The following is a 22,125-nucleotide window of genomic DNA, read 5'->3' as shown; positions in this document are numbered from 1 at the left end:
TAAGCACATTGTCAGGAAAATGACTATTCAAACAGACAATATCCTATAGATATGGTTAGTAATGCATATTGAATTGAAAATACTTGCAGATCCTATAAACAGAATTTTAAATGTGCAGAATTAAATGTAAAGTCTTATAAGCAGGATTTCTAACATGTGGATGTGCAGCACAGAATCACATTGATCATAAAATCCCTATAGGCAGGATCTCTAAACACAATAACAGTATCCACATTAACATAGCTAAGTCCTATAGGCAGGATTTCTACCCAATCTCAACAAAGATATAAGAATAGACCCCCTATCTTTTACTAATAACCCCATATTTATTTATTACAGAGATTATTACAGCCCAAATTGAATAAATTACATAACAATATCTATTGTACTATAGGGAGCCTTCATAGGCCCAATATGAACCTGGGAACCAGGCCTTCAAACATAGCAACTTTAGAGCATAATGGTAATCCATCCATAGCATATAAAATTGGGCTCCTGGTGTGCCAAAATTTCCAAGGGCCTCAGGGACCCCGGGAAATGCTCACACCAGGACCACACTCAGAGAAACAATTCATAAAAGATTGGAAGACCAACCCCAATATGTCAGAGTTCAGAGGAGTGTCAAGGACCCAAGGCAGTGCTCATACTGGGAGTAGTAGGAACATTGATAACTAAGAGTAGAAATTTGAAATCCAGTATGTAGAGGGTAAAGGGAGAACAAGTTTGAAAGACAGATAATTTCAAAAGGCAAGGGTAAGGGAGCATATTCAGAAACCAGTGTGTACAGGATAGTAACAAAACTGCACAAACAAACTCATGTTCAGCCTATAATCCAACTAAATTGATGTTGATTCAGGCTAGATACCCATACTAACACTTAAAGCAATCACAAAGCAAGGGTGATCGAACTAACAGACATGATTAGCCACATATTACATGCTTGGAGTATCTAACAATAGTCAGAATAAGGAACATGCAGTTGAATTAGTCTATGTTTCATGTTGAAGGTAACTTAGTTTAACATTGTCACTAAGTGAAATCACATAGTTAAATAGCAAACGGAATCATGCTGAAATCTTAAACTAATAAGCACATAGGGTTGAGTAGAATAACTAAAGCATTCCATTTGAGAAAAGCAGTAATAAAAAACATGCTGAAGTCGAAATAAACAATAAGACAGAATGAAGTAATAGGAACTAAAACAGGTCAATTGAGAATGGAGCAAACACGAATCATAGATCACACATAAACATGTTGAGGTTTGAAATAAACTACCAAATAGGCACATAGAACAGGATAGGATAGCAGGAGTTAACACATACTAGTAAAGGAGAAAGCAAATATGCAGAAATAGATAGGTTCCAGAATAGTTTGGCCTTGGCTTTCAATCGGCCAAATAATAGCTACTTAGCATAGAAGTAAGATAGAACGCTTAAGTTTGTCTTGAAAAAAATAGGAGAGTTCGAGTTATCTCTAAAAGGCAGGAGGGAAAGGGTTTTATTGCATGTAATAGAGCAGAACACATAAGGTAATGAACAGATCACACACAAATAAGGTAATGAAAATCAATTAACAATCATTTTTGATCAATTATCAAGCGTAAAATCAGGCTAGCATCAGTTAGTAGGCTCAATCAGTAGCCAAATAAGGTAAGGAATAATTCTGGAATACATGAAAAGTTGACTTAAATAACTAGAACATAAATCTGGCAGTAAGGTTAAGTCAAAGGGAAGTAGCATAAATTATTAATCGGACATTGGTCCAAATAAGGTAAGAACAGGTAAATCGAACAAAATAAGAAAGTATTAGTATTGTACAGGAAAGGAAAGTCTGAAGTTTTAGTAAAAGATTTCAAAAGCCTTAATTTCAGCAAAACCAAAAAATCAGCAGTAAAATAAGATACATAAAGTAGAGAGGAGAATCTTAAAAGAAAACCAGAATCGAACAGACTTGGTTTGATTTTGAAGAATCAAAACCCCAAAATTTAGAATAAGAAGCACAGAGTTATAATGGAATGCATAGAGACACATGTCACACCTCCTTTTTACCATCAGAGGGGTATATGAGGGAGTTTTTTCAATTAAAGTGACATAATTTGAAATGAGATTATTTTATTTAATTTCAGAGTTGCTACATGGAATAATTTATTTGGTGTCCCAAGTCACTAGTATATTTTAAATCCCAAATAGAGGAGAATTTTTGACTTTATTAAAAAGTCTGCGAAACCAGAAATTCTAAGTAAGTAATTTTGTTAACCCAGGAGAAGGTGTTAGGTATTCCCGGGTTTTGTGGTTCGAGCACGGTCGCTTAACTATTAATAATTGGCCTAATTATTTGATTTACTACATGTTTTAAACCTAATGTGCATTTTTAACTTTATAACAGCTTTTAATTATTTTAACCGCTTTTAAGATTTATAGAATTATTTCTTGAAAAAGTTACGATTGTTGTACACTTGCCGTTTTGGAACACACAACAATCCACACTACATGAAATGCACCCGCGATTCGCGACATGTTTATTTTATTATTGTTCGAAGTTGTTCTGATTGGGTCACATGAAGTGCACACCTGAATTGGGGATTATATATGGTGACCATGCCACGTGAACCGTACCCATAGCCACGATAATTATTATTAATCGTGCCTAAAGCAAGGTACGATGTTCATAATTTGTTCCACTCCTAAGTTTAAGATTAATTGTAAATGTCACGAATTTATAGATAAAATGTAATTGTACAAGATAAAGAAAGGAAGCCTACCAAATAAAACTTTGCATTGACATGAATTGACAACAGTGCATTCATCACTCCTATGAGTCTTTTAGCTCATGAAAGACAAAAAGGTAAAATTTTCAATTTCCAACTTGCAAAAGATCCAAACAAAATATCTCATCCTTCCAAACCACAAACCATCATTTAAAGGCAAAATTGTTAAAATGGGTAAGATCAAATCAGCCCCAGAATCAAATGGTTTATAAGAGTAATCCGAATTCAGCTCAATATCACTATGTTTTTCTTCAGCAGGATGAAAGTGAATAAAAGTTTCACATTGTAAACACTAGTATAAGTACTATCAACTAAATTCCCAATATAAACAACAAGTGTTTGATTTGTCATAAGCAAAGAATAATACCTTGTAATATCCTTCTTAACTGTACAAATAATCCTATTAGCTAGCGTCCGTGAGCTCTTAGCTTTTTGGAATTTTGGGAGTTAGGTTCTCTAGTTAAACTAAGTTCCATGAAAATGGATTTCCTTATTCCGCAGGCTTTCATTTCCCCAAGCAGATTTCAATTTACACGGAAGCAACTATCATTAATCAAACAACTTAAAGACAATTGGAATCAGTTTAATCCTTAAGCTCATTTTAAACATGAATCATTGCTTTTAGGAAGTGAATTTTGTCAACAAACTGTATCAACTTAACCAACAATTACCTAATAACTTGGACATTTAATTGAAACATGTATTATAGCATCAGATATTAATCAGAGAAGGAGAATTCAGGCAGATTTGGAAATTAAACATACTAAATCTTGGAGATCCATCACAGGCTTAACATGAACAACACAGATTTCATTCACAAACATCAGAGTACATGACAACATGTAAATTTCCACATACCTATAGCAGAGAACAATAGAACAATGACCAAATAACGGTCAAAATAATGAAATCTGGAGCTCAACCAAGCTTAAACAATACAACATAAGCAACAACAGTAGAACCCTTAGTTTTTTCTCAATTTTTTATCCTATTTTTCTCCTGAAACCTCTCATTTTTGGAGCCCCGAACCTAGTCGTTTCTTCTCTCTCTGTCCTAAGTCATGCTTGTGTCTCTTTTCCAAAATAAAAAGAGTCATAAAAATTTTAATCGCTGCTATGATTTTTTGTTTGAAGAAGAAGAAAGCTCCCTTTTAGAGGTGCGACTGTCTCTCGTTAGCCTTAGGGAACAGGAAGATTTGATCTCTGGATTTTTAGGTTTGGAGAAAAATAAAAGAAGAAGAGGGATGGTGTAGATGCCCGTTTCTCAGTTTTCAAGAGGGGAGAGTCTCTGATCTCTTTTTAGGTCTAAAAATCTGATTCTCTCTTCTCTAGGTTTTGCTTTTTAATGAAAATAGAGTTTGGGCTAGGAGGGTATTGGGTTGGGCAAAAAAGAGAAAAAATGGGCCTTTTTAGGAATTGGCCCAGGCCAAGTATTTTAAAAGAAACAAGACCAAAATATATTCTTCTTATTTTCTATTTCTTTGTTTTTTTCTTTTCTCCAATTAATTAAAATCCTAAATCAATCTATTTTTGTAGAAATTAAAATTCTTTATCTATTTTTAACATTAAAACAACTAATTAACTTAAAATTAAAGAAAAATATGCTAATGTTAAAGGCTAAAATCTAAATATATAAAAATGACCATTTTTGTGATTTTTGCTTAATAAAATTAATTACTACATGCAAATTGAACCTAAGATAGCATGAAGTTAAACCGTGACAATTTTTATAATTTTTCTATGGTTTAAAATATTAAAAATGCATGAAATGCAACTAAATAAAGAAAAACTTCTAAAATCCCTTAAAGATTATTTTTGGTCTATTTTTAGGAGTTATTTCCATGTGGGGCGAACATTAGGTGCTCACTACTGCCCCTCTTTGCTCAGAAACATGAAGAGTTTTCGGGCAAAGATAAAGTAAGCAACTACGAGTAATTTTTGCCCGTTTGAAACTCCATTTGGAAGCATTTTGAAAAAGTTTGGCCGACCCTTGCTTCGAAGGTTGCCAACTTATCCTTAGCTATAAAGGAATCAGGTCGGTGTAGTTATGGAAGTTTTGGTAGCTGGGACTACCGAGAAACTGTGATTTCACTACTGTTGCTGCTGTTTCTGCTTGCTGAGCTCCTTATTTCACAAAAATAAAAAAATAAAAAGCTGAACTAGCTAAGCCTATCAACTACGAGTTACAAGATTCCTATCTATAAACCTTCTAAAGCTTGATCTTGAGTCTTGGCTGGTTTTTCCTGCAGACTCTGATCTGAATCTTGATGCTCGTTAGCTGTAACCGCTGGTTCATTCCTTTTTCTACTTCTCGGATCAAGGCGGGACATGCAAAGCTTGTGACTTCAATCAAATCTTGAGCAGTCCACATTTTTTCTTCGCTTCTACACTTAGAGTTCAATTATTTTCTTTTATGTGGATTGAGATTTCTTCATTTGGTCATATCAAACTTTGTGCCTCACGGTAAAAACCTGTTCAGGCACCAAAACAAACAAACGAATAAAATATTTTTGCCCCAGTTTTCACTAGGAAAATTTCGTGAGTTATTGTAACAAAATCTAAACTACTTCTTTATTAAAAGCAATAAAATCAAGATTGTATATCCTTGGGAAAAAGAGATTAGGGAGTGAATCCTTATATCTAAAATGAAATCAAATGGGGATCGGAGACCCTAAGTTGGAAAGATTACTAGGTTATGCTGGCATCAATAAAGGAATGAGACCCTGTGCCGGAAAAGATTAACAGGTTATGCTGGCATCAGCTAGGGAATGGGACCCTATGTTGGAAAAAATTACCAGGTTATGCTGGAAAAATTATTGAGTTATGCTGGAAAAGTCCTCAGGTTATGCCAGGAAAGTCATCGAGTTATGCCGAAAAGGTCCTCGAGTTATGTCGGGAAAGTCATCGGGTTATGCCGGAAAGGTCCTCGGGTTATGCCGGGGAAGTCATCGGGTTATGCCGGAAAGGTCCTCGGGTTATGCCGAGGAAGTCATCAGGTTATGCCAGAAAGGTCCTCGGGTTATGCCGGGGAAGTCATCGGGTTATGCCGGGAAGGTCCTCGCGTTATACCGGGGAGGTCATCGAGTTATGCGGGAAAGGTCCTCGGGTTATACCGGGGAAGTCATTGGGTTATGCCGGAAAGGTCCTCGGGTTATGACGGGAAAGTCATCGGGTTATGCCGAGATCAACTAGGGGTGGGACCCTATGTTGAAAAAGATTACCAAGTTATGCTGGCATAAGCTAGATAGTGGGACCCTATGTCGGAAAAGATTACCAGGTTATACTGGCATCACTAGGGAGTGGGACCCTATGTTGGAAAAGACGTAGCTAGAGATTGGAGACCCTATGCTACCATGATTTTGAATTTTTCTTCTTCTTTCTTTTCATTTCAATTTTTTTAAATTTTTTTAATTTTAAGAAAATGAGTAAAAATGCAAGAAAGAATTTGGAGGAGACTTCCCTTTTGGATTGATTATTGCTTCAAAGCTGTTTCTAGCCCTTGCGCAGTTTCTTTTGGTTGCACCTGCTTCTTGCAAGGTTGCTTTGGATTGCACTTGTTTCCTGTTTTTCAAACAAAGAACAATTAGTCAGTTTAAAATGGTGGTTGGTTGCCTTGAGCATTTCAATCACTTGATCTCGGCCCAGTTTCTTTGATGAAGGTCTCAACTGCAACTACTTGTTCCCTGAGGACCGATTTCATTTCAGGCCCTGGAGAACCTCTGGTTTTTCCAGACTTTGCCATGATGGTTGGTCAGTGGAACTCAACCTTTTCGACTTTATGTTTCCTTCGTAGGCCTTTCCCTTTTGACTTTTTTTGAACTTCGGAGCATTGGGGAACTTTTGGCTCCTCAAACTTTGCTGCAACGGCTAGTCACGTGGGACTTAACCTTTTCTAACTTTGTTTCGCCTTCGTAGGCCTTTCATTTCTAGCTTCTTTCTTCCAACTTTAATTTAAGATCATTTGGGTGCCTGGGCTTTTCAAACCTTTGCCAAGACGGTTAGCCACGTGGGACTCAACCTTTTTAACTTCATTTTGCCTTTGTGGGCATTTGACTTTGATTTCCTTTCTTTTCAGGAGTTTTTTAATTTCAAAACATCAGCCGCCATGGCCGGTCGAGGTTGACTTGATGCCCCCGACGAGGCTGGGTGCCTTTTTGCATATTAGCTTGCATTAAATGAGAACCCTGTAAATGAGTCTTACCATCCTTTCTTTGTCTTAGTTTTGGAACAGAGCTAGACCAAAAGGGATTCAAAGAAAACAAAAAATGGAATGAAGAATGCGTTTAAAACAAGAAGTATCCCTTTCGGGGAAAGGAAAGAAGGACTAGTCTGGAGTACATGCGAACTTCAATGAACATGACATGTCTGTTGGACTAGATGCCTGATTTGTGTAAACCGTCCAACTCTCAGAAGTTCATCACAATTTTTGCCTCGAAACTGAGAAACCTTGCCCAGGACTGTGTCAACGTCAGTGACTGAAGATCCTCTTTTTTGATTAGTGGTGCCCTTTGCAGGTTTTCACGAGCTGACCTCTCTCATTTCTCTTCTCACCATCGCCTTGTAGTGTGTTTACCATGAAAATGGTAACAACAATTAAATTTGTAAATGGGGTTCTAAAAATACGTGATCTATTTTTGAGCTAGTTGTTAGAGCAGTTGATGCTAATAATATGGAGTTTAATAACGAAAAGAAAGCTAAAGCGAGATAGTAATCGAACCAAAGGGCCTGCTCCCGGGTGTAGATCTGGTCGATGGGGGACCTCGCGGTCGACGTCAGGGTCGAATTCGAACTATCGGGGATAATCGGGGATGGGATAACAGTTGAAGATATAATTAAATAAGGCTCTTTATGGACAATACTAAGTTATATGGTGAAGAACAAGTAAGAAAGCGATGGAGATTAAGGAGACTTCGGGCTAATACCAAGTGATAAACAAAGAACAGACAAGAAGGCAATAAAGCTAAGTGGCTTCGAGCTAGTGAGGGCAAGAGAGTTAGAGAGGAGAAAGAGAGAGAAGATATTATTGCACTTGTGGATAAAAGTTGGAGCTCTGACTTTACAGGGTGTTAGCGACTCCCCTTTTATAGAAAGTGGAAAGTCCCATCTTCGTACAAGATACGTTACATGATAAAAGAAATAGGTTAGGACAACCGGATAACTTTGTGATGTATGCATGGGCTGATGTCGAGCCGCTTGAATAGACCTGATTGACCCCGGGTGTATTCCTCAGGAGATCCCTGTGTTCATCGGGGCTTTAGTCGACATTATCCTTGGTAGGATACCGACAGATCTTGAGGGCGTGACTGGCTCGAGATCCCGGGCTTCTGAGATCACCCCTCGAGGTATTCAGTCGAGGAGAAATTGGCCTCCCAAATTTCACCGTGCACAGATAATCTCCACATTTTTAGGGGGAAGTGATAAGAAATGATTTTGACACCCCACTTCTCAATCTCCCATTATGACGTCGTGCTGACGGTGCAGTCCTCTTTTTACAGGTGTCAAGGCGCTTCGCCTTTCCGGTTCTCTAGGATTACTCAAAACGTCGCGATTCTTTGATCTTCGTTGTTATCGGTTCAGCTTCTATGAACGCATTGATTGCGCCTGCTGTTACGCTTTTCAAGGGCGGTGATGGCACCGTCGGTTACTTTGCCCTCCCTATAAATGGTACTTTTCGTGGTTGGCTTTTTATCCAAATTCCCTTTGACACCCATCTTTTCTTCCTTTCCTACTATCTTGAATTTCTGCCATCTCGTCATGTTTGAAGCTTGTATCCTCAAGATATTACACCATATGTACCGTGGCCCAATCCTCGATCCTCTTTTGATTGGGCGAAGTTGTGCCGCTGTGATACTGTTGTTGGTGTTGTTGTTGTTATTGTTGTCGTTGCCCCGGGGTGATGAGGTAGAGGACCGAGTTCCTCCGACCCCGGGGATGCTTTGGATTATGCACCGCTGCTCAAGAGGGAGCTCGGATTATACACCGCTACTCACTCTCCTCCCTCGGCTCGGTGTGTTACACCCCTTTTGGATTCCAGGAGGGTGTGTCGGCGGATCTGCCGGCTGTTACCTTCCGGCCCGAGGTGACGTCTCGAGAAGTGGCTTCAAAATGGTAGTACTGGTGGATTTCATACTAGCCAAATTTTTCACCGCCACTTCCCATGTTCTTCCGGCTTCTCCTTCGTCATTTTGCTCTTCTCCCCTGCCTTCCTTTTCCATACCCTCCCTTTTGAAGATGCCATTCTGGAAGGATTGGGATGTGGTCCCCAAGGGGGTCGGACTTGGAAGATATTGTGTTTAAGGTCATATTCCTGAGAGGATGATGACGGAGACGCAACATGAATAGGCTAGGTCCTTAAGCTCCTATTGTATGCATATCACTTGTACTTCTTCACTTTTTCGTAAGGATCCCCTGTGGGCTTTTGAAATCATATGTAATGTAATCTTATGTAAGGACCCCTCGAGGGTCGTTGTAAGCGAACACTTGTATAAATACAAAGATATTTTCTTGATTTCTTCCTTCGACACTAGCTGTATCTCTCTATATTTTTGGCAGCTTCGAGTGCATGATCCTGTTTCGTCACCTATGATACTAGCCTTGAGTATTCTTCCCGGCCTTTGGCTGATGAAACAACTTCGCGTGGTTTTTTTTGCGATTTCTCGAACCGGACCCGAATTAGGCCAATAACCTTGGGCCGCCAGGGCCCTTTACCTGTGTGAGAGCGTGGATAACATCTTCGGGCCTTATAATGGCCTTCGAGAAGAGATCTGCCCGAGGACTCGCGGTCTCGGGATGCCGGTGACTTCTTGGAGGCAATCTCCGAATAGAGGCCTGACCGTGCTTCAGGCCGCCCTGGTTATTACTCGGAGTCTGTTTTGCACGGGCGTTTGTTAGTGATTCCCATTTCTTCGTAAACTATCCTTTCCTAGAGGAGGCCTTTGAAGCTATACGCTAATTTGTCGCAGGCATTGTTGGTCTGTTGGGGTGCTGTCTTGCTATGGCGGAGATCTTCGGGGTTGAGCATTACCTCGAAACTAGAGGCTGTGCCGATGGTCGATGCCTTTGATTGGTGTTGACTCGTTCTTTCCCTTTTTAGATGTAGTCATGAGGTTGCTTCTGCTTCCCGAGGGTCCTCGGGGGTCGCTGATTTCATGGTGATGCTAGGTCATGCCCTTAGCAGCTACTTATTTGGGGCACGACAAAGACCGGGCACGGTGATAATTGAGATGTGTGTTTTGTAATCATGGAGGAGCTTTTATCGGGGCGAGACAGGCCCGTGTTCCTGAGGAGAGTGCATCATTCGAGCCTGGCGTTCCTGGAGTCCTTGGTTCCGGAGCATCGGTTCCTTTGGGCTAATAAGGGTTAAGCCATCAGGAAGGTGCTCGGTCATCGGGTAGGTTTGTCGGCTTCACTTCACGGTAGTTTTTAGCATGATTCCTCCATATCTTGGGTCTTCCCTTTCTTATAGGGTTTTCCCTCTGTAAGGCTCCAACAGACCCAGACTTTGAGCTATTCCGTCAAGGGGCTATACTTTGGAGGGCCCTAGATGAGGGTAGGCCCCTTGGGCTTCTTGGTGAGGGGATAAAAGGCATGAGTCGGTGCACTAGCGATTCGGGAAATATCGGAGCTCGCATTACAGAAACCTTTTTGTGAGGCATGAGTCTTCTTGCTATAAGCGTTTCGCCTTTCGACCTTAGGAGCGTAGCCGTTAGAGATAGGAATACCTGAAGTATCAAATGCAGGCTTTGAGCTTCGACCTGAGTGGATATGATTGTGAAGCTATAGCTTGATTCCTCAAAAGTTCGGATTGAGAACAAGCGGTGCCCGGATTGGTATTGTACTAAGCTGGTCCGAGGATGATGAAGGAGTGGCGACTTGTCACCAACAATTGAGTCGGGTTGGAACGAGCCTTCGAGGGATGCGTTCGCCGTAGATATTTTGGGCAGGACGCTTTGAAGAGACCCATGCCAAGGGTTTTGTCCTTCTAGCATGATTCGTTAGAGCGAAGGTGGTAGGGTGTGATGCCCGGTTTGCTTATTGCTGATGCCACGAAGAGCGAGGCTGGGGCCGGTAGGCCGTAACCCTTTAGGGGTAGAGTGTAGATTTTGCCACTTTGTATTTTGTTGTATGTAGAGCATGTTTGTAGATGGAAAACGACCTTTCGCACATATATAAAATAAGAGAAATCTTGAAGTTTTACCTCTTTTGTATTTCTTCCCGTATCGCCTTCGATCTGGTGGGCTGGTTTCCATGCTTTGGCGGGATCCTCGTGGACTCAGAACCGATCAGGCAGGCCCAGGGGCTTTCAAGCGCGATCCTTAACGCGACCAGGTGTTGGGGCCTCTATGTGTTGCTCAACTGTTTTAGGCTCGGTCTCTGAGTCAGGCCTTTATTTAAGCTTGCCTGCCCTTCAATCTTTTTGTGCCCGTGCGGGCGGATGGTGACTGTTCTCACTTCTTACCTTTGGGTATTTTGCTGTTTCAGCTATTTTGGATCCAGTCTCCGAGTCGCGTTGCGATTCGAGTTTTAACTGAACTTTAAGTTCTTTCCTGCCTGCATAAGCGGACAATGGTGGCCTTCATTTCTCGCCCTTGGGCACCTTGTTGTTTCGACTATTTTGGGTCCAGTCTCCGAGTCGCATTGCGATTCGAGCTTAGTTTGACCCTTAAGTTCTCTCTCGCCTGCGTGGGCGGTCGACGATGACCTTTTATGCTTTGGGTTGAAGTTACCTTACAGGTGCGTGGCTCGGAGGCTCGCTCGGCTGGTCGACAGTGGCATTTATGCTGTGCACTTAAGCATGTTGTAGTTTACTTATTTTGAGTCCAGTCTCCAAGTCGCATTGCGACTCGAGTTCCAATTGACCCTTAAGCTCTTTCTGCCTGCATGGGCGGACGATGGTGACCTCTTGTTCTTCGGGTCGAAGTGACCTCATAGGTGCGTGGCTCGGAGGCTTACTCGGCTGGCGACTGTGGCATTTATGTCGTGCATGTTGCAGTGACCTCAATCGAGCTTCAATTGACCCTTAAGTGCTTTTGAATTTTAGATAGGCGATCGTGTTTTTTACGCTGTTTTGGCCATTGAGACCTTTTAATATGTGGCCCGGAGGCTTGCATAGTTAACTATTTTGGATCCGGTCTCCGAATCGGATTACGATTCGAGCTTATTTTAATCCTCAAGTTGTCAATATTTTCAAGCTCGTGACAATGGCTCTTACGCTGTTTTGGCCGTAGAGACCTTTTTAATATGTGGATCGGAGGCTTGCTTAGCTGGTGACAATGGCTCTTACGCTGTTTTTGCCCACGGGCTATTTGTAGGCTTGTTTTCCGCTCGTTAAGGTCTTTTGAAATAGTTTTCCCTGACCCGTCGTCGGTTCCGGAGAACCTCGATTTCAAGTCGTTATCGGCGATGTTTGAGCACCTCGGAAGGTTCATAGCTCGTAGGCTGAGTAGGTCGAAGCCTTGTGATTTGGAGCTGACATGGTCAAAGCTCGTTTTTGCCTGTTGAGGGAAGCATGTTTTAACCGGTTCTTTCTGAAGTATATTTGAAGTAGTGGCCTATGATTTTTGTTTAGCGACGGTCGGGCATCCCCAAGCCACCTTAGTTTAGCTGTATCAGCCGTTTTTGATTGTAGTAATATTTATTTGGCCGGAGCCATTTTTTATCCTGAGTGATAGTTTAGGCGTCTACACCGAGGGTATGCCCTTTCGGGACTCTTATAAATGCGACGTATAACCTATAATTCGGGATTTTCATGCCCGTTGAGTTCTTACAGTTTGTCATGCCTATTGAGGTCTTACAGTTTTTCATGCCTGTTGAGGTCTTACAGTTTTTGTAATGTAGAATAGGTCTGGTTACGCCGAGTCTGCCCGCTAGGGGTCTTACAATTTTAGGTTTTCCAGCGCATGGCGATTGGCGATGAATGACAGTCTCCGATTTATCGAATTTGTTTAAGCATGAAGATCGCTTTTCGTGAGCTCGGAGTTGCCTTGTAGGGGCTTTATGAGTCCGGAGTTCCAACCCTGGGGTTGTGCGAGTGCTGAATTGCTGATGCTAAGTCTCCGAGCATTTTAGGATGCATCCGGCGAAGGGGTCCCTGCCGGGAATATACTGTGATTTCCCTGTTAGGAGAATGGGATGCTGGAATACATCCTTCAATCCATTGTCGTAATATATTTTGTTTTGTTGAGTTGACCTATATCGGGTCAAAGCCGATCACTTGGAGGTTTGTCTTGCCTGAAATTTCTTGTGATTTCAGAGCCTCGATTCGGAGGCTGTTGGAGCGTTTGGATTGCTGGGGCCCATTCCCGAGTTTTTCGGGGTGTTTTTGGTGAAATGATTTGTTACCCTATTCTGAGAAGGAGTTCCCTCCCCCCTCTTTTTTTGACAAAAGGTATTTTTTGATTGCTCGATACAATAATACATGTTTTTGCCGACGGGGCTTGACTATATCGGCCATTTGGTCCGATATATCGTTTTCCTACAGGAAACCTTACTTGGAGTTTTTCAAAACTCCTTCGAGTGGGCAGCTTTTCGGGGGGAATTCCCCTCGCCTATTCAAAAGTCGGCCGCAGGGATAGTCTTGAATATTTTATTTTGCGGAGTTCCCCCTTAAGCGGCTTGCAGACGTTGCCTCATTAAAAACCTTGCCGGTAAAAACCCTTCTTCTGGGGTAAAAAGTCGGTCGAAGGAAAAGAGTGCAACGGGTGCACTTTTGGGGCCTCGAGGTCTTGCAATAGTACTAACATCCCGACAGCTTCGATTGGGTGCTTGCACGAAGCTTAATTCAAAATTTGAAATAATAATAAAAAAAGAATGGTCGTACCTTGAAACGAGATATGCCGGTGATGCCTTGGGATTGGTCTATTATAACTGCCCAGGGGCGGAGATGCGGCATGGATCTTTACTCTGTTTTGTCACGTTCGACCGGGGGAGAGACCTGGTTTGCTCGTTGTTTTATTCGGGGGTGGAGGCATGAGCGTTGGTAGCACCGTCGGTTACTTTGCCCTCCCTATAAATGGTACTTTTCGTGGTTGGCTTTTTATCCAAATTCCCTTTGACACCCATCTTTTCTTCCTTTCCTACTATCTTGAATTTCTGCCATCTCGTCATGTTTGAAGCTTGTATCCTCAAGATATTACACCATATGTACCGTGGCCCAATCCTCGATCCTCTTTTGATTGGGCGAAGTTGTGCCGCTGTGATACTGTTGTTGGTGTTGTTGTTGTTATTGTTGTCGTTGCCCCGGGGTGATGAGGTAGAGGACCGAGTTCCTCCGACCCCGGGGATGCTTTGGATTATGCACCGCTGCTCAAGAGGGAGCTCGGATTATACACCGCTACTCACCCTCCTCCCTCGGCTCGGTGTGTTACACCCCTTTTGGATTCCAGGAGGGTGTGTCGGCGGATCTGCCGGCTGTTACCTTCCGGCCCGAGGTGACGTCTCGAGAAGTGGCTTCAAAATGGTAGTACTGGTGGATTTCATACTAGCCAAATTTTTCACCGCCACTTCCCATGTTCTTCCGGCTTCTCCTTCGTCATTTTGCTCTTCTCCCCTGCCTTCCTTTTCCATACCCTCCCTTTTGAAGATGCCATTCTGGAAGGATTGGGATGTGGTCCCCAAGGGGGTCGGACTTGGAAGATATTGTGTTTAAGGTCATATGCCTGAGAGGATGATGACGGAGATGCAACATGAATAGGCTAGGTCCTTAAGCTCCTATTGTATGCATATCACTTGTACTTCTTCACTTTTTCGTAAGGATCCCCTGTGGGCTTTTGAAATCATATGTAATGTAATCTTATGTAAGGACCCCTCGAGGGTCGTTGTAAGCGAACACTTGTATAAATACAAAGATATTTTCTTGATTTCTTCCTTCGACACTAGCTGTATCTCTCTATATTTTTGGCAGCTTCGAGTGCATGATCCTGTTTCGTCACCTATGATACTAGCCTTGAGTATTCTTCCCGGCCTTTGGCTGATGAAACAACTTCGCGTGGTTTTTTTTGCGATTTCTCGAACCGGACCCGAATTAGGCCAATAACCTTGGGCCGCCAGGGCCCTTTACCTGTGTGAGAGCGTGGATAACATCTTCGGGCCTTATAATGGCCTTCGAGAAGAGATCTGCCCGAGGACTCGCGGTCTCGGGATGCCGGTGACTTCTTGGAGGCAATCTCCGAATAGAGGCCTGACCGTGCTTCAGGCCGCCCTGGTTATTACTCGGAGTCTGTTTTGCACGGGCGTTTGTTAGTGATTCCCATTTCTTCGTAAACTATCCTTTCCTAGAGGAGGCCTTTGAAGCTATACGCTAATTTGTCGCAGGCATTGTTGGTCTGTTGGGGTGCTGTCTTGCTATGGCGGAGATCTTCGGGGTTGAGCATTACCTCGAAACTAGAGGCTGTGCCGATGGTCGATGCCTTTGATTGGTGTTGACTCGTTCTTTCCCTTTTTAGATGTAGTCATGAGGTTGCTTCTGCTTCCCGAGGGTCCTCGGGGGTCGCTGATTTCATGGTGATGCTAGGTCATGCCCTTAGCAGCTACTTATTTGGGGCACGACAAAGACCGGGCACGGTGATAATTGAGATGTGTGTTTTGTAATCATGGAGGAGCTTTTATCGGGGCGAGACAGGCCCGTGTTCCTGAGGAGAGTGCATCATTCGAGCCTGGCGTTCCTGGAGTCCTTGGTTCCGGAGCATCGGTTCCTTTGGGCTAATAAGGGTTAAGCCATCAGGAAGGTGCTCGGTCATCGGGTAGGTTTGTCGGCTTCACTTCACGGTAGTTTTTAGCATGATTCCTCCATATCTTGGGTCTTCCCTTTCTTATAGGGTTTTCCCTCTGTAAGGCTCCAACAGACCCAGACTTTGAGCTATTCCGTCAAGGGGCTATACTTTGGAGGGCCCTAGATGAGGGTAGGCCCCTTGGGCTTCTTGGTGAGGGGATAAAAGGGATGAGTCGGTGCACTAGCGATTCGGGAAATATCGGAGCTCGCATTACAGAAACCTTTTTGTGAGGCATGAGTCTTCTTGCTATAAGCGTTTCGCCTTTCGACCTTAGGAGCGTAGCCGTTAGAGATAGGAATACCTGAAGTATCAAATGCAGGCTTTGAGCTTCGACCTGAGTGGATATGATTGTGAAGCTATAGCTTGATTCCTCAAAAGTTCGGATTGAGAACAAGCGGTGCCCGGATTGGTATTGTACTAAGCTGGTCCGAGGATGATGAAGGAGTGGCGACTTGTCACCAACAATTGAGTCGGGTTGGAACGAGCCTTCGAGGGATGCGTTCGCCGTAGATATTTTGGGCAGGACGCTTTGAAGAGACCCATGCCAAGGGTTTTGTCCTTCTAGCATGATTCGTTAGAGCGAAGGTGGTAGGGTGTGATGCCCGGTTTGCTTATTGCTGATGCCACGAAGAGCGAGGCTGGGGCCGGTAGGCCGTAACCCTTTAGGGGTAGAGTGTAGATTTTGCCACTTTGTATTTTGTTGTATGTAGAGCATGTTTGTAGATGGAAAACGACCTTTCGCACATATATAAAATAAGAGAAATCTTGAAGTTTTACCTCTTTTGTATTTCTTCCCGTATCGCCTTCGATCTGGTGGGCTGGTTTCCATGCTTTGGCGGGATCCTCGTGGACTCAGAACCGATCAGGCAGGCCCAGGGGCTTTCAAGCGCGATCCTTAACGCGACCAGGTGTTGGGGCCTCTATGTGTTGCTCAACTGTTTTAGGCTCGGTCTCTGAGTCAGGCCTTTATTTAAGCTTGCCTGCCCTTCAATCTTTTTGTGCCCGTGCGGGCGGATGGTGACTGTTCTCACTTCTTACCTTTGGGTATTTTGCTGTTTCAGCTATTTTGGATCCAGTCTCCGAGTCGCGTTGCGATTCGAGTTTTAACTGAACTTTAAGTTCTTTCCTGCCTGCATAAGCGGACAATGGTGGCCTTCATTTCTCGCCCTTGGGCACCTTGTTGTTTCGACTATTTTGGGTCCAGTCTCCGAGTCGCATTGCGATTCGAGCTTAGTTTGACCCTTAAGTTCTCTCTCGCCTGCGTGGGCGGTCGACGATGACCTTTTATGCTTTGGGTTGAAGTTACCTTACAGGTGCGTGGCTCGGAGGCTCGCTCGGCTGGTCGACAGTGGCATTTATGCTGTGCACTTAAGCATGTTGTAGTTTACTTATTTTGAGTCCAGTCTCCAAGTCGCATTGCGACTCGAGTTCCAATTGACCCTTAAGCTCTTTCTGCCTGCATGGGCGGACGATGGTGACCTCTTGTTCTTCGGGTCGAAGTGACCTCATAGGTGCGTGGCTCGGAGGCTTACTCGGCTGGCGACTGTGGCATTTATGTCGTGCATGTTGCAGTGACCTCAATCGAGCTTCAATTGACCCTTAAGTGCTTTTGAATTTTAGATAGGCGATCGTGTCTTTTACGCTGTTTTGGCCATTGAGACCTTTTAATATGTGGCCCGGAGGCTTGCATAGTTAACTATTTTGGATCCGGTCTCCGAATCGGATTACGATTCGAGCTTATTTTAATCCTCAAGTTGTCAATATTTTCAAGCTCGTGACAATGGCTCTTACGCTGTTTTGGCCGTAGAGACCTTTTTAATATGTGGATCGGAGGCTTGCTTAGCTGGTGACAATGGCTCTTACGCTGTTTTTGCCCACGGGCTATTTGTAGGCTTGTTTTCCGCTCGTTAAGGTCTTTTGAAATAGTTTTCCCTGACCCGTCGTCGGTTCCGGAGAACCTCGATTTCAAGTCGTTATCGGCGATGTTTGAGCACCTCGGAAGGTTCATAGCTCGTAGGCTGAGTAGGTCGAAGCCTTGTGATTTGGAGCTGACATGGTCAAAGCTCGTTTTTGCCTGTTGAGGGAAGCATGTTTTAACCGGTTCTTTCTGAAGTATATTTGAAGTAGTGGCCTATGATTTTTGTTTAGCGACGGTCGGGCATCCCCAAGCCACCTTAGTTTAGCTGTATCAGCCGTTTTTGATTGTAGTAATATTTATTTGGCCGGAGCCATTTTTTATCCTGAGTGATAGTTTAGGCGTCTACACCGAGGGTATGCCCTTTCGGGACTCTTATAAATGCGACGTATAACCTATAATTCGGGATTTTCATGCCCGTTGAGTTCTTACAGTTTGTCATGCCTATTGAGGTCTTACAGTTTTTCATGCCTGTTGAGGTCTTACAGTTTTTGTAATGTAGAATAGGTCTGGTTACGCCGAGTCTGCCCGCTAGGGGTCTTACAATTTTAGGTTTTCCAGCGCATGGCGATTGGCGATGAATGACAGTCTCCGATTTATCGAATTTGTTTAAGCATGAAGATCGCTTTTCGTGAGCTCGGAGTTGCCTTGTAGGGGCTTTATGAGTCCGGAGTTCCAACCCTGGGGTTGTGCGAGTGCTGAATTGCTGATGCTAAGTCTCCGAGCATTTTAGGATGCATCCGGCGAAGGGGTCCCTGCCGGGAATATACTGTGATTTCCCTGTTAGGAGAATGGGATGCTGGAATACATCCTTCAATCCATTGTCGTAATATATTTTGTTTTGTTGAGTTGACCTATATCGGGTCAAAGCCGATCACTTGGAGGTTTGTCTTGCCTGAAATTTCTTGTGATTTCAGAGCCTCGATTCGGAGGCTGTTGGAGCGTTTGGATTGCTGGGGCCCATTCCCGAGTTTTTCGGGGTGTTTTTGGTGAAATGATTTGTTACCCTATTCTGAGAAGGAGTTCCCTCCCCCCTCTTTTTTTGACAAAAGGTATTTTTTGATTGCTCGATACAATAATACATGTTTTTGCCGACGGGGCTTGACTATATCGGCCATTTGGTCCGATATATCGTTTTCCTACAGGAAACCTTACTTGGAGTTTTTCAAAACTCCTTCGAGTGGGCAGCTTTTCGGGGGGAATTCCCCTCGCCTATTCAAAAGTCGGCCGCAGGGATAGTCTTGAATATTTTATTTTGCGGAGTTCCCCCTTAAGCGGCTTGCAGACGTTGCCTCATTAAAAACCTTGCCGGTAAAAACCCTTCTTCTGGGGTAAAAAGTCGGTCGAAGGAAAAGAGTGCAACGGGTGCACTTTTGGGGCCTCGAGGTCTTGCAATAGTACTAACATCCCGACAGCTTCGATTGGGTGCTTGCACGAAGCTTAATTCAAAATTTGAAATAATAATAAAAAAAGAATGGTCGTACCTTGAAACGAGATATGCCGGTGATGCCTTGGGATTGGTCTATTATAACTGCCCAGGGGCGGAGATGCGGCATGGATCTTTACTCTGTTTTGTCACGTTCGACCGGGGGCGAGACCTGGTTTGCTCGTTGTTTTATTCGGGGGTGGAGGCATGAGCGTTGGTACCATGTCATGTATAGTGAACACTTCCCTTGCCGCGTGTTGTTCCCCGTAGACGGTTTTGATCCCGTCCTTTGTCGGGAATTTTATCACCTGGTGGAGGGTGGATGGTACTACTTGTCATACCTCCTTTTTACCACCCGAGGGGTATATAAGGGAGTTTTTCCAATTTAAGTGATATTATTCGAAATGAGATTATTTATTTTAATCAGAGTCACCACTTGGAATAAATTATGGTGTCCCAAGTCACCGCTTTATTTTAAATCCCAAATCGAGGAAATGTCGACTTTCCCTTTTTATGTCTGCAAACCAGAAATTCTAGATAAGAAATTCTGTTAACCTGGGAGAAGGTGTTAGGCATTCCCGGGTTCCGTGGTTCTAGCACGGTCGCTTAGCAATTTATACTTGGTTTAATGGTTAAACTACTCATTTCTAAAACCTATGTGAAATTATCTTTTTACCGCTTTTAAAACCACTTGACTATTCGTAATTAAAGAATTGAGTTACGCGTATGTATACTCTTTTCCTTCGGCGCATCAAAAATCATGTCACGCGAACCTGTCCACGATTAATAGTGCTTGTTTATTTATTTAAGAAAAAATTTATTGAAGTTGCGCGAACGCATCCCTCGAGTCTTTTTAGAGTTAAATTTGCAATCATATTATGCGAACGTATATATAATCACAATACTAATCTAAATCGGGCCTAAAGCAAACTATGATGGTTCCAATTAATAAGAGGTTTTCGTGGGCCATGGAAAATTTAATAATGGAACACCTCCATCTTTAAAGAGTTAGTATTAATTAAATGAGGGCCATGGGTTATAAATTTTGCTTGGCATGGCACGCCTCAATTTGCTTCAAAGGGTTTTATTATTTGAAGTTGTTATAATCGGGTTACATGAAATGCACCCCCAAATTTGGGAATTAGGTATCACGACTATGCCACGGGAACCGTGCTCATAGCCACGATAATTTAATTAAGCGCCTAAAGCAAACTAGATGTTTGAATTATTCAATTCCTATGTTTGAGATTAATGGTTAAGGTTAAAGAAGTAGGATTTCGTTGGTAGGATTACAATGGTCTAGACTTTAACTTGTATGATTATTTAAAGAATTAGGACATTCACTAGCCTACAATGGGGCGTGATTAAGTTAAAGCCTTCAGGTTGAAAGAATTCCAAACATATTCAAATTAAATAAGTAGGAACAAGTTAGTCATGTGATGCCTCCCAAACAAATTAGTCCAGTTACGTGGTAAAAATAATAAAACAACTGGGTTATATCAATATTCTAAAGTGAGGCTCTATTAGGCCTTACTCACAGGGCTGAGCCGAATTAAATCCAACAAGCACAAAGATCTTAGCAAAATCAAAAACATAGTCAGATTACATACAAAAGCTTTGAATAATTTCCATTACCAATACATGATTCATTCATCCTACTACTAAAATGAAATTCACAACAGAACAACCCCATTTTTTTTTCAAACTGTTTGTCTGGCAAAGAGTAGCTTTCAAAGTTGTGAGCCTCAAATTCTACATCATTCTAAACTAAAACATCTTTCCATTTCAAGCTAATCAGTAACAAACAGTATTCAGCAGGATCTCAAATTTTGCAACACCCGTGACTTTTCATATGAAAAACAAAAATCAAATAGCCTTTTAAATATCAAGAAGAATAGCATCGCCCAAACATAAACTACTTGACCAATGGTGCTCTGTTCTTGTTTAAACCTTTTAATTAAGGATTTTCTCTTTTAATTAAACTAGACTAAAAGAAGTAAAAAAAAATCAGATTTTAACCCAAAAAATTATATCATTTCCTTGCAATTTCAGCAAGTTTTTTAGCACATGAATATCCAAACAACACTTATATTTTTGAGATTTGAGATAAATACCTCTAAACATCAGCAAATACAAGCTTGAATAGCCAAATAAAGGCTAAGATAAAGTGAAGAAGCCCAACAAACTTGAACAGCAGCAATATAGCAAGGAGGCATAATCTTTAGAATCAAAAGAGCCTTGAAATCCTCACGACATATATCAAAATGAGCAGAGATTGAAGCAATCTTAACATTCAATTTTTCTTTTTGTTCTGTTTTTCCATTTTTTATTTGGCTTGGCCTTTCGAAGGACCAAAAGTTCGGTCCGATGGTGAGTGCTTAATCTTGTCTCATTCGATGTGAATTTGGGAGGGGAGTCTCATTTTTTTTTTGTTGTGGATTGGAGAAAAATGAAGAAGAAGAACTCGGCTGAGGGTGCGCCGTTTTGCTCTTGTCTAAAGTTCTCCGCTTATATCGCTTAGGTCTAGTCTGATAATGTGTGTTTTAGGGTATTAAGAAGGAAAGGGTTAATGGGTCGATCCGGTTTTGGGTTGGATTTGGGAATAGGTTTAGATTAAACTTTGGGTTGGTTTTTGGCTTAATGAAATAGTCTAAATACATAAATTAAAAACCCGCCTTTTCAATTTCTTATTCCTATTTTTCTTTTTTCTTTTTGTTTTTCTTTAACTAAAAATCCTAGAAATTAAAATCCTTGATTATCTAAAAATGTGAAATTAAACTAATTGACTAATTACAAAAATTATAAACATCACTTAATTCTAAATTAAAAGAGAAAAATCAATAAACTAAAAATTAAAAGACAAAAAATGTGAAAATGATCTATTTTTGTGATTTTCAAATTTCTATAAAACAAATAATTACTGATTAATTCTAAAAATATAAAAACAAGCCTAAATGTGATGCATGGTATTTTTGGTATTTTTCATGACTTAAATAAAATTAGACATGCACAGAAAATGCAAAAATAATTAGAGAATTCTACAATAATTCCTAAAATAACAAACATTTAAAAGAAAAATCTAATTCCTTGGAATTCTGTAGGAGTAATTCATGTGGGGCAGAAATCACGTGCTCACAGCTGCCCCTCTTTGCTCGGAGACACGAAGGATTTTCGGGCAAAGATAAAATGAGCAATTATGAGAGATTTTTGCCCATTTGAAACTCCATAAGAAGCATTTTGAAAAAGCC

General features: G+C 42.0%; 1 long non-coding RNA gene across 1 annotated transcript; it reads right to left on the bottom strand.

The window, feature by feature from the left end:
* Nucleotides 1–3,556: 3,556 nt before the first annotated feature.
* On the bottom strand, nucleotides 3,557–21,483 carry LOC107801552 (uncharacterized). The gene is made up of 2 exons (XR_001651659.2): nucleotides 20,992–21,483; nucleotides 3,557–5,237 (listed from the first exon to the last, which is right to left on the bottom strand). It is a non-coding gene; the product is annotated as an uncharacterized LOC107801552 (long non-coding RNA).
* Nucleotides 21,484–22,125: the final 642 nt, after the last annotated feature.

The sequence above is a fragment of the Nicotiana tabacum genome, chromosome 1 (assembly GCF_000715075.1).
Source record: "Nicotiana tabacum cultivar K326 chromosome 1, ASM71507v2, whole genome shotgun sequence".
NCBI classification, from domain to species: domain Eukaryota; kingdom Viridiplantae; phylum Streptophyta; class Magnoliopsida; order Solanales; family Solanaceae; genus Nicotiana; species Nicotiana tabacum.
Note: the sequence above shows the minus strand (reverse complement) of the source record. Positions and strands in the feature narration are given on the sequence as shown.